Below are 13,781 nucleotides of genomic sequence, written 5' to 3' on the forward strand. Positions count from 1 at the left end.
TCCAGATACCTGTTGGGTCCAATCCTACTCATATAACATATATGGATTCTTAAGCTATTTTCTCTGTTCCCAGATGGTATTTTATTGAGTATTACTAAAGAAATACTTTACATATGCTTAAAATGTGCTGGGGAAGGACTGTAAGCCTGAGCACATAACATTGACATTCAAAAGACATTCTTTACACTCAAAGTGAAACTGTTCCTTCCTGGCATGCCAATTGTTTAGCTAGCAAAAGGCAGAAAAATGTGTTTTAACAGTGTTTTTTGTCACCGATGTAGTATAACAAGCTTATTCATAGAATGATGGCAACATAGGATGGATACATACATGCAGACTAATAGCAATGTGCATATTTTTGAATTCCTTCACATGTATGTGTTATTTGATTAGCTGCAGGATGAATTTGAAAGCCTGCTTTTTTCTGCTGGACGGAGCTATGTGAATGAAATGGCCTGTAAAAGAGGAAATGACTTCTCATACAGTAAAGATAGAAAATTATTCTTTCAAATGAATATTTAACCAACCAGAGATTGGGTTCAAATTCAGTTCTTATCGTAAGTACTGACAACAGCAAACAACATTTAATTAGGTGTTGTATATAAATAATATTTTTACATACTAAATTTTTTAATTCGGAACTTACCATACACACTAGAAATTCATTTATTCTGCCTCTGGGCTTCTGATGTCGAACCTCGCATTCCTTTTACGGTTCGGAAAGCATCTGCCTTCCAGACTCGCACATTCGTTCCTCTAATAAACTAAGGCCCATATTTATATTTTTTTTTGCACTGCATTTGCGTCACTTTTTGCCGAAAAAGCGGTACAAACTTACAAAACACAATTATAATTTGTACGCTTGCGCTGCTTTTGCGTAAAAAAATGCTGCAAATGCGGCGCAAAAAGTATAAATATGGGCCTAAGTGTAGCTTCTTGAGATGGAAAATGAAAAACACACTATTCACTCTATGGCCCATATTTATACTTTTTTAGCGCCGCATTGACACAAAAACGGCGCAAACTTACAAAATGCGTGGCTAAAAAAGTATAATTATGGGCCTAAGTTCTCTTGAGTTGTGAAACAGATTTGCAGGTACAGAGCAAACTGCGTAGTTCAATGTGCATTCCCTTTGGTGTTTGTGAAGGTATGACATATTACACACTATAAAGTAACTACAGCATCCCTACGGTTGACCATAGATGCTCATGTTCCCCTTCAAGATTTTATGTCATCTGCCTCGTGTCACTGTTTTTCCCTAGGAGTTAGGGGCATATTTATACTCTGTTTGCACCAAATTAGTGTCATTTTTTTAATTCTAATTTGGTGCAAAACTAACTCAATATTTATACGTTGGTGCTAGACCCGTCTAGCGCCAAATTTATGGAGTTAAAGTCATTTTTTGGAAGTGGAGACCTACCGTGCCTTAATGAGATGCAAGGTAGGCATTCCTGTGCAAAAAATGACTCTATGGCCTTAATGCCATATTTAGGGGCATATTTATACTCTGGGGCATATTTATACTCTGTTTGCACTGAATTAGCATCATTTTCTTTACTCTAATTTGGTGCAAAACTAATTCCATATTTATACTTTGGTGCTAGACCCGTCTAGCACCAAGACCCTGATTTATACTTTTTTTGTGCCGCATTAATGTCATTTTTTAACCAAAAGTGGCGCAAGCGTACAAAATATTGGCCCTTATTTATACTTTTTGGTGCAAAACTGCACTAACTCAGTTTTGCACCAAAATGTTTAGCACCGGCTTGCACCATTTCTGTGCACAAGCCGGGCACCATATTTATGGAATGGTGCAAGCATGTGAAAAGGGTAGCCTAGAGTAACAAAAAAATGACGTTAGTTGGGTGGGGCTGGCGGTATAGAAGGAGGGGGTTTAGCACCAAAAAATGACTTTAGGCAGGTTAGAGCAAAATAAAATGACTCTAACCAGATTAGCGTCATTTTATGGTGCTAAACCTACCATGCCACATGACTCCTGCCTTAGAAAAGGCAGGAGTCATTCCCACCACCCCAATGGCCAGCACAGGGGACAAGGGTCCCCTCGCCATGGCCATTGTACCCTGTGCTATGTATGGGGGCCCATTTCAGGGCCCCCTTTGGCACTTTCAAAAATAAAATGCAATACTTACCTGTACTTATCTGGGATGGGGTCCCCCATCCTCCGCAGTCCCTCTGGTGTGGGTGGGGGTGCCCCTGGGGCCTGGGGAGGGCACCTGTAGGCTTATTCCATGGTGTTCCACCATGGAAATAGGCCCACAGGTCCCCTAACGCCTGCCCTGACTCAGGCTTTAAAAAATGGGGCAAAGCAAGTTTGCACCATTTTTTGACCCCTCCTCCCTCCTTGGACCATTTTTGCATGGGAGTATAAATATGGCGTTAAGGCCATAGAGTCATTTTTTGCACGGTAACGCCTACCTTGCATCTCATTAAGGCAAGGTGGGTTTCCACTTCCAAAAAAGGACTTTAACTCCATAAATTTGGCGCTAGACGGGTCTAGCACAAAAGTATAAATATGGAGTTAGTTTTGCACTGAATTAGAGTAAACAAAAATGACGCTAATTCAGTGCAAACAGAGTATAAATATGCCCCTTAAATATTGCCATTCTTAAGGATGCAAAGGACATTAACTGCTTCTAGCTTTTCTGTAGCAGGCCTGAATGACTCACAGGTCTACTGGATGCTGGGTTTGCCAATATGTGCTTGCAACTGTATGGCAGCTACCCTTTCGTTGATTACACATAGAGAAGACAGATGACAGGAAAATACTTGCCGTGTCAGAATATGCTGTGTCAGAATATTGCAGTGCAGAATATGCCAGTGTCCAAAGAGAACTCACACGGTCACTGGGGAACGCCCTCCGCAGTGTCTAGGAATGTTGTGATATCTGAGAACGTCTCTGTAAAACAAGAGAGACCATTGTCGATATCCTAGCTCGGAGCTTTGTTGGATGTTATGATGTGAGTGAAATATGTTTGTGATAGAAGCTTGCAAAAATAATGTGTTTTTTTTCTTCAAAAAAGTATCAGTTATGTTTTTTAACGTACACCTGCTTTGTATAGTCAGCTTCCTTTGCTGCATCATTGAAATGTTGTTTTGGAAATATCTGTCTTTACTGTAAATGAGTAATATCTCTTCTAGACAGTTTGTGCCACAATATCGCCTATGTATGCATTGGTTGTATAATTTTGGTCAAGGTGTTCTGTGGTGCAGTTAGACGAGACTGAGATGTTTTTACTTCAGTTGGGGTGTTTTCCTGTTGTTTTTTGTAATTAAAATAAAGGCTTTTAAACTTTCCTCCTTCTCTTTTTGGGGAGATGTGTCCAGAAAGGCTTCTCCGTTGTTATTGCGAGCTCACTTCATGGCTCGGATGAATATACTTGGGGGGTATTTCCTAGCCTCCAGTTTAGATGCTTGACCCTGGGCTTGTTTTTGTAATCTGATATCTCTGAGAAATTCCTTCTCAATCTGAAAAAAATTGTCCAAATAGTAGGTTTTCTCTCAACTAGCAGGGGGAGAGCACTATCAAACAGGAGTAAACAGCTTTTGGCTGTTGGTTTTTCCTGGGTGGTTGTTTTAAGAGCACCATTGGTGGCTATAATGTTTAAATCCAGGAAACCAAGGCCCATATTTATACTTTTTTAGCGTTGCATTTGTGCCGCTTTTGCGTAAAAAGATTATGCAAATGCGGCGCTAAAAAAGTATAAATATGGGCCCAAATGTTCCTTGCTCATTGTGTGAGTGAATTTCAAGAACTGGTCCTGTCTGTTTAACCACTCTAAAAATGTCACCCCTTTTGTCCCATCCCCTTTATCTTTTCCACAATACTAGTTGTCTCAGTATGGATTGGTGGGGTTTAGGATTCTCTCTTTCTCTAAATGATAGACATAGAGACCTGCCAGACTCGGAGCAAAGGTGCTTCACATGCTGGTCCCATGTTTCTGAAGGTACACATTTTTCTCAAATTCAAAAATATTTTTGGTTAGGGCCCAGAAACAGCATTCCATAACCACATTCTGAGGTGTTTAGTAGTTCCAATCTAAATCAAAGATAACCTCCTCAATTTTATGTAATGTGTCAGGGTGAGGAAGACTCGTGTATAGGCTTTCCACATCCAGTCCTATCAGTATCTCATTTGCTGGATCAAAAGATCTGTTTTTCAAAAGACACAGTACGTCCTTTGTATCTTTGAGGTAGGTATCTGTGTTTTGGACTATGGGTCTTAAAAATGCATCTGCAAAGCGTGACAGAGGTTCCAAAATAAAATTGATACCTGATACGATGGGTCTACCAGGAGGTGATTCAAGGTTTTTGTGAATTTTGGGGATAGTGTAGAAATAAGGAGTTACTGGATTTTTATTAATTACGACATTTCCTTCTTTCTGGGAAATCCAGTTGTGTGCTAAAGCTTGCTCCACCATTCTGTGGATCTTCTTTAGAATAGTTTTCTAAGGTCTGGATTACGATAGCACCTCCCTTATCTGCTGTTTTTTTTTTACTATCCTGTTGTTGTTAGCTGGTTCCTGTAAGGCTTTTTTTTCGTTCTTGGTTCTGTTATGGAACACCTTCAAAGTGTTTGCATAAATCTCACTGATATCCTTCAGAACCACTTTTTCAAAGGCGAGGATTTATATTGGGATAGAAGTGTTGGGAGGTGTGAAGGACAATTTTTTCCATAGACCTGTGTCCCTCAGTGCTAAGTTATCTGCTGGTGACTGACCTTCAAAAAGGATCTTAGCTTGATCTTCCTAATTCAATCATTTACTTCAATGCACAATCTTAATTTGTCCGGGGGGGGAGGCATTGGGACAAAACCCACACCCTTCTCAAGGACGCCTATCTGTGCGTCAGTCAATGGCACGTCACTGAGATTTACTATTAGACTGTGCGACTGCTTGGTCCTGCTTGATTGTCCGGACACGGTGTACTCTCTGTTGTCATGCTCAGTGTCATCATCCTCCCTGAATCTTGGTTGGATGCCCATTGGACCTGGGATTGTCTCTTGGATTTTCCCCTTGGGAGTCTCTGGCCACTTCCTAAAAAAGGAGGGCAGTATTGTGGAAGTTGGTCACCCTGGGGTTCCCAATGTTCGAAATGAGGATACATTTGGGGTGGTGGGAGACCTAATGTATAGGGGGCTGGATACATAGAGTAGCTGCCCGACACTCTCCCTGTTCTAAAACCAGCTCTCCTGTTTCTTCTGTTATTCCACCTCCCCTGAAACTCTTCTTTCATGTTGGAGTCAGAATTGCTGGTACCTGAGACTGATAAGTCAGAGTCCGTATTGTACCCTGGATTCCTTCCTGAGGGGACATAGGGCCTGATTACAACTTTGGCGGAGGGGGTTAATCCGTCCCAAATGTGACGGATATCCCGCCCACCGTATTACGAGTTCCATAGGCTACAATGGACTCGTAATACGGCGGGTAGGAAATCCGTCACATTTGGGACAGATTAACCCCCTCCGCCAAAGTTTTAATCATCCCCATAGTCTTCTATGATATAGGGGTATACTTTTTCATGCAAAAACCTGCTTACGTCTTTCTTAAATTTTTGAGATTTTGTTTGTTTAAGGTATACGACATATTCACTTATTGTTTGATTTAATTACTCAAGGCGTTTCCTAAGGGCCCATGTGGATAGGTATGATCTTAGGCAGACCTCTATGGTGAGAATCTCACCCCTTAGTTCCTCTGATAGTGATGTTGTCGTTTTAATGATGAAAATCAACCAGTCCCCGGTACAATGCGAAGATATAAGTGACCAATCTTTTTTTAAAGTCTTGTCATTGGAAAATGAAAGGTTCAGGGTGTTGAGTTCATCCCAATCCTTACTGTCTCCCAAATTCTCCAGTATTGGTGTGTCACCAACTCGGGATACTGAAGCTAAAATTCTCTCCACTTCTTCAGCTGAGAAAGTAAGCCCTGTGATTTCTGCCATGTGTGCTGAAGGTCTTTCACATGTTGGTGTAGTAAACCTACTCACAAATGAACTCCCGCAGCTCTCCGTTGACTAGATATACAAAAACAGAGAGGGAGAAAGAGGTTGTGGGGCTGGGTCTGTCTTCCTTATAGCCTATATAACATTACAAAAGAGGCACAGCTAAAAGGACTACCACAGGAACACTGAAGTAACTTGAGATGTGGACAGAATACAACTAAAATGTCCACTCATTTCAAAGAGAAAGCACACACAGTGGAGGATTACCAGTGGGTTATCCTAGAACACCATAAAGAGATTAAATGTGAGTCTACACTGTTTGAAAAAGAACAACAATGGGTTTAAAAACTGCACACACACCAATTTGGCCTCAATGAGAACAGACCTTGGAGCCAGCTGACGAAGTATTAACATCATTAATCATTAGTCGCATCTACATCTCATGAAATGAATGGTACACCTAGGCAGCGCAGAAGGTCCTATATCCATCTCCTTCCTTTACATCCCATAGTGTCACAAAGAGCAAACCCTCAACAATAAATATTAGCCACTCACATATACGTCACCATCATAATAAGAGGGGAATGAGTAACCCTTTGTTAAACACAAGAAAGAAACTCCCAAGTAATTATCAAAACGATATGGGAATCCCCAGTTCTGCCTCTGTAATCCCATGAAGCCCCAATCCGGCAGCCCTATAATATTGTGTTTTAGCCATCACATTGGTAATTTAGTTAATTATTGCTTTTGTTTCAGGTTTGTTTTCTGTTGATTCTAATTAATAAACATGAGCGAAGCAGGATGTTCTTTACCTCCTGACGGAGTGTGCTAACTACAAAATGTGAGGACTCCTTCATCATTCAACATCTACTGCGGCTGGATAGAAAAGAGTTCAAGATGCTACAGAAATACTGCAAGACGAAGTTCACAAAAGACTGAAACTGGTGGGTGCAGAGGATCAAATATTCAGAATTCATTTTTGTCAGTCTAGCAAAGAGAATGAGTCCCTTACGGTATTCTCAGCTGTTTTGACTCCTGGAGTTCTTGCTGTCAGAATAACAGATCACAGGATGCAGTAAAATCAGCAGGAACCATTTTAAGAAATGTCCTGAAAGATTTAGATTTTGGACTTAATGACAAATTTTGTGATGCCTCAGAGCTCTGAAAGTCATGAGTCAATATGAAGGCCTGATGTTGTCTTAACATTTTTTACATCATTGTTTAATATAAGAATAGCAAAACTGTTACAAACTAAAGTTTTTGAGTTTGGAACAGAAACCAACAACATTGATGATGGCTTTGAAGATATAAGCTAAGAGGTGGAAGAGAACCCCATCAACCGACAGGCTTATGCTGTGCAAATGTACTGTCTTTTCCAAATCATGTTTTGGGAATGACGACACAGCAAAAAGAAAAGTCCGCTACACATGATGAGTGCCTTTGCAATCTATGACAAGTGCAAAAGTAGAGAGCTTATCACTTTAATGAATAAGATTGGTGTATCAACAAGTTCTAATGACATAGTACGGAGCAGGAACTTGTTAGCAGCTTGTGCTGTAAAATCTTGTAAATGCAATAGCGCACCACTTCCAAGTCACTTTAACATTCAAGGATTTATAATTGCTGCTCTTGATAATTTTGATTATGAAGGCAGCTCATCTTTGTCTGGAAAATCCAGCACACATGACACTGATATGGTGCTTTTTCATGACTGTACCAATAAAGTAGCTGCTGGAAAGCAAGCTGTGTCAGCTGTAGACATAAACAAACAAACCTGCAAACTTATAACCCAATTGCCCTGCCAACGTGTGCAAAATCACTACAAGCCATCAACACGTCCCAGTGTACCAGAAAGTTTCAAAGTGGCATGAATTGTTTTCTACCTGATGCTCTGGTCTGAAAAGCTGATTTAACTGAACTTATCATATCGCTTTTCAGTGCAGACTGAAGGATGAAGAAAAGCCAGTTCCTCTGTGGGTGGGAATTCATGTTCTGATCTCCCAGAATACCATCCCACTGAAGAAGGTTGTGTTTTTACCAGTAATACTATAACCAGTCACAAACTACACAACAGTATAAACAGCTCTAAAAAACTTCCAAAATATATATGCTCAACCTGAAAACCAGCCTATCCTGCCTATTTTCTGCATTAATGTGTTTTCTGTATTGTCGCTGACATGTTTATGAGTAATCCAGTAGAATTTGATGATCGTTATCTCAGTCAATGCGGCATAGAAGATGCACTTATTGAGGCTGAAATCCTTGGAAGCAAAACTGTCCCGTCAGTATCGAGCAGTACTCATTATGCTAGTTGGTTACAAGGCATGTTCATCATATCTCAAGCTAGAGAAAAATTGTGTTTGAATGCTATATGGAACAAGAATGACAAATTAGGGTTTGCTTATCTTATCTCAGAAGTGAACAAGGCAAGAACTATCTGTCAAAGAATGTGAGAACGTCAGATGAATGTCTACATGTGGAACAATTGACCTTGCCTGCATCAAAACTTCAACACATATACCTGTGCAACTTGATAAATTCTGGTCATCAACTTCAAACAAGATGAACTTGGAGATATAAACTCACCAAACATTGCTAATGCTTCAATGAACACTGACTTTCCAATTAATGCAAGTGAAATGATTGTCAATGAAAAGTCTGTGCCTACAAAGATAAAGATCAAAAGGTACGGGCCATATGGTTCAAGAACTTAACAGCAAATTGGAGAAGGCTGACCTTCATGTTGTGCCACATGATGAGTGCGCTGTTCAAAAAGTTTCCAATCAATTCATTGTCCTGGCAAATGACACAACTCAATGATTGTCAGAGTTATGGATACGTTATGGGACAGTTGAGAAAACGCACTTAATCCTGCTTCATTTACTGTACATGAAACTTGACCCAGAGATGCCCTGTGTTTTTATCAAGGCACATATTCTTATGCTGATGACACTATGAGAAAAATTTGAACAAAGCTTGAAGCTTTAACTGTTGAACCTGAAAAGTTCTAAAAGGATGTACTGAGACAGTAGATGAATGTGACTTTAAAGACATAGAGAATTACTTTATGGGTGTATGGAAAACAAGTTCTGACTGTCACACATTTGATGATCTTCAGTACAATGAGTTCAAGAGCTCAGTCCCACTAAGTGACTTACTACTGATGTTATATTCTGTGCATGGACACATTAAAAGAAATTTCTACTTGATCAGGAGATGTGTAAATGCTTTGGATCCTGCATATGTAGAGAAGGATCCGTGTGAACTTGGTTGGGAAGATATTCATGAGGTGGTAAAACATACAGAATTTCTAAAGCCTCTACCCATAGAAAGTACACATACATGTACTTGCAAAACATGTGGTACAAAAAGATGTCCCAGTCGAGTTGCTTTTCTCAAATGTTCAACATTCGGCAAATTTACCACATGATTGTCGAAACAAATAATAAAGTGAGCTATGAAAATGTGTCTGAAACAGGAGTGATAAATGTTATTTTTTCATATTCAGATTATAAACATTGTTTGGTGTATAAATAAAAGGATTAAAAAAACATTATTTTTTGTTTCATTTCAATATATATTTTTTCTTTCTCTATTATAGCAACCAATTAGAAAAATGGTGGAAGGGTTGCTCTGAGGAGTTATGTTCTGTCTTCATTCGACTACTTGACCCCCTAAACATATGTTTTGACACCAAATGAATTATATAATTCTCTTGGTTCCTAAAATATTACATCATCACTGCAAAATATCTGCCACTATTAAAAATGTCATCCAGAACAATTCGGCCCTAAATACCAATGTCTACAAAAAGTTAAATTAATTCTCTAATGATCCAAAAACACAAATCAAAAAGGTATCTCAGGGTGCCGGGATTAAAATTGTATATTGTGCCTGAAAAGGTTTTAATTAACCACACACAAGTCATAAATAGGAACTTGAAGTAGATATTGGGGTTTGACTTGTACACCTCACAACAAGTCAATAACTGATAATTTAAAAGGACTTCAATCATCCAATCAGTTTGTTAACAAAAGGATATAAACATTCCACACGTAGTATGTAGTGAAAAAAGTAATCTTTAATATTAATTTAATTTTCTCAAAAAAACAGCAAACATATTTAATTCCCATGCTATAATAAATTAATCAAGGCAATTGAGCCTTTATGGTGTATATGTACTTCATCGGTTTCGTTTGAATTCATTGTCTTTTGGAGATTCAGAATGGCAATTAAGTTCCACCATACACTTTAAAGACAAAGAAATGTGACATTTCAATCTTTGATGTGCCTTTACACAGAACCAATATTGTATATGTGTTGATGACGAAATGCGATAACTTCATTAGACAAAAAAATCTTAAGATCTTAAAAATGTATAAACCCCTCAAATGATCTTGAAGATTTCTTTAAAACTATAGACCTTTTATCAGTTAATATATTCTCATCAGCAAGATTATTTTGGCAGAGCAGGGGCCTTGTTACAGTATACTTCACAGCTGGCAGCGTCTTTAAGAGAATTTTCATGATTGCTAAATTAATCTTAGTTACCAGGTTTCTTGTGCATTGACTATTTCACCAAAACACCATGTCCATAAGTACTAGTTTATTTGGTAGGGGAATTAAGTTCTGGCTTCTGACTGGAGAAAAAAGGATGTTACTGCCTATCTGCTAAGTTATATTAGCATATATGATCACATCAAGATGATGCCCCTTATTTGTGTGTGAATTTATGGACAGGACAATGCTTTTTGTTCAAAAGAACTCCGTTCATGCTGTTTCCCCCACAAGATTTAGCGCACAGAAGTCCTGACATAACAGCACCAACTTCTTCATTCTTGAAGAGTAGTGGTCAAAGATCTAGTACAGCAGCTCTAAAATCACACCACCATAAATGTCTGAAAAAACAAACATTCCTGGAGTAAACCTTCCACACTATTCAGTCCCAAAATGACTATCTACACATTTTGCTGTTGAACCACTTTAATAGGCCTGCCAAGCTAGCAATTTCCCAGAATGAAGTATTTTTCTCAGAAAATGCCTGTACTCAAATGTGTGAATTTCAGAGATTCCTGTTTTGGGAGGCACTAGATAGCCTTATGAGCCTTAAGAGTGTTTGTGCCACATACATATGTCCTGCTTCAAACTTAAGAATGAAGGGTGCTTACTTGCTAAATGTTGATGATGAACATCAGCGATGGCAAAGACAAGTACTGATTTTTATATTGCAGTTACTACATTCACAAAAGATGTGTGTATATGTGTGTGTGTATGTATATATATATATATATATATATATATATATATATATATATTTTTTTTTTTTTTTACCTAGTGACAGTCACCACTAAGTAGTTATAGTTAGGACTTAGTTGCAATAGAAAGAGGGTTTTTATTGTTTTGCTAATAAATTTTGCACCTTTTGTTGAATCTTCACACGAACGTTTCCTAAAATATATCACCCTCACTTCAACTGCTGTCTGGAAAGGTCCATCAAGTGGGAGCACAGAAAAAAATGGGGTCCCAAAGCGTGCTTTCCCAACTCATTTTTCCATAGGGATATTGAACATTGATTGCGCCAAAACCACTGAATGGAATTACACCAAACTTTGCAGAAAGGTAGCTCTTGGTTCAGAAAGAGCCCTTTTTGTTATTTAGTGTAAATCTGTTGAGTAATATTTGAGACATTAAAGGAAATCCAAATTTGTATATATAGAAATGCAAAAGAATCGCAACCCCTCCCGATCTTGTGCTGAGATCTAATTGGTTGACAACACTTCCACATGGAAGTGTTGTCAGACATGCTGAAAAAAATGTAAAATATTAGAAAGGGGGCCAAGGTACTGACACCCTAACCCTTTTTTCTGGTGGTAGGCTCCCCAAGGGACCCCCAGAGCTAAAAAGCATTTTTTTTCAAGTTATGGCAGGGTTTGTGGTGTATCCCTGTAACCGTGGGGACTGCCCTCCCCAGGGCTAATTGTTTTATTTCTTTGGGGGCGGCCCGTTGGTCCTGCCAAACCGTTGGGGCCTGCCACCTCCCCAGGCTTTAAGCTAGATTATTGCAGGGGGCTGCCTGGCCCCCCTGCAGCCTTGGGGACCATCACTTCCCAGGGCTTTAAACAATATATACGCGGGCCCAGGGACCATCAAATCCCTGAGGCTATCTTTAAATTATGTGCGGGGATGCACATTGTCCCAGCAGACCCAGGGACCACCACCTCCCTGCGGCTTCTCGCACGTTTGAGGGCAATCACATGGTCCCCCTCGAGGAGCCAGTGATGGGATCGCCATCCCCAGGGCCGGCTCCAGCTATGTCCTGGGGTTTCCACCCCAGGACATAGCTGTTTGCTGTGGCTTGGCTGCAGCTTTGACAGCTGCATTCAAGTCACAACAAACACTACACTTTCTGCCAGCGGGAGATGTCAAACAGGTCCCACTGTCAGAAAGCTGAATTTGCATCTGCCTTCCATGCACACAGATATGCATGCAGGGAAGACAGATGAAAACATTGCTCCAGCAAGCAGGAGCTGCTGTTAAAAGCAGCTGCCTGCTTGCTGGAACAATGGGGATGCAGGGGAGGCCTTCAGGCTTCCCCTGTGGTGCCAGATAGCCCATAATGGGCCAAAACTAATAAAAAATAGTAATCAACAGGGACCGTGATAGCCCGGAAAGGATAAAGGAAACCAGAAATAAAACATTCACACTGAGAGTTCAAGGTTTGAATCCACGTGTAGTCATTTCCCTTTTTTATTTTTTTCACAACTACAAATGCTTCTGGCTCATACTGAAAGGTGATCTTACTCTTTTTAAATGGTTAATCCATTATTCTTTTCAAATTGTGCAGAAATATCTCATTCTAAGTATATCATACATCAAAGCCTGAAAAACTCTCCCTCTCACTCTCTTTCTCTCTCAATCTCTTTCTCAGACCCTCGGCACCCACTCATAGCCCCAGTCAGCCCCTTCTGCACCTACTCACAGACCCACTCAGACAATTACGCACCAACTCACAGACTCACTTACTCTCACACACCCACTCACAGATCCACTGGCAGACACACTGACACACCCACTATAACATTGATGTATTCACTCTCAAACCCAGTTTAGAGGGGCTGTGAGACAGACACTGTAACAACCACTTTCACCCTCAGAAACACCCTCTAACACCTATTTGCACACCCAGAGAGGCCACGGCCAACTCCTACCATGCATGGCCAAAGAGCCTTGCACATCATCGGGTTGGGTGGTTAAGGGGGTGGGCTGCAGGGTCTGGCTGCAGGCCAGGTTTTGCTGGGAACCTCTGCTGTGCATGGGCGAAGGCCATGCATGGTGCAAGGTTGGGTGCTTATATGAGGTTGGCATCAGGGCCAGGCTGCAGGCGACAACCGTCACCGAGGACTGCCGAAGAACATGCATAGCGGTGGTTGGATTAACGTATAGTAATGAAAATTATTATACATTAAAAAAAACATAGAAATTCACTGAAAAAAGCAAAGGTTACATTGACATTATAATAGGTAATAAATAGAATTAATCATAGAAATTAACCAGTTATAGTTAGAGTTATCTCAAGTAAGTATAACTCATGCCCTAAGGTAACTATAACTCACTCCCTCACCATGCCCTGCTAATTACCCAAGATATTATGGCACACATGACATCTTTGATAACATAATTGATAATATCCTTGTAATATTTGCATTTACATTTCTGATTATAAAATGTGCATGGTGGGGGTGCAAGTTACAGTTACCTTAGGTCCTCTTTCTACCTTGGGGACCCCATCCCATCGGGCTTGCTCATAAATAAACGGAAGATG

At 40.0% G+C, this 13,781-nt stretch overlaps 1 protein-coding gene across 1 annotated transcript in view; it reads left to right on the top strand.

The window, feature by feature from the left end:
• The window catches only part of NEGR1 (neuronal growth regulator 1), a 2,074,771-nt gene that overhangs the window by 448,973 nt on the left and 1,612,017 nt on the right, over positions 1-13,781 (top strand). The window lies entirely within an intron of this gene.

This window comes from Pleurodeles waltl, chromosome 4_2 (assembly GCF_031143425.1).
Source record: "Pleurodeles waltl isolate 20211129_DDA chromosome 4_2, aPleWal1.hap1.20221129, whole genome shotgun sequence".
Classification (NCBI taxonomy): Eukaryota; Metazoa; Chordata; class Amphibia; order Caudata; family Salamandridae; genus Pleurodeles; species Pleurodeles waltl.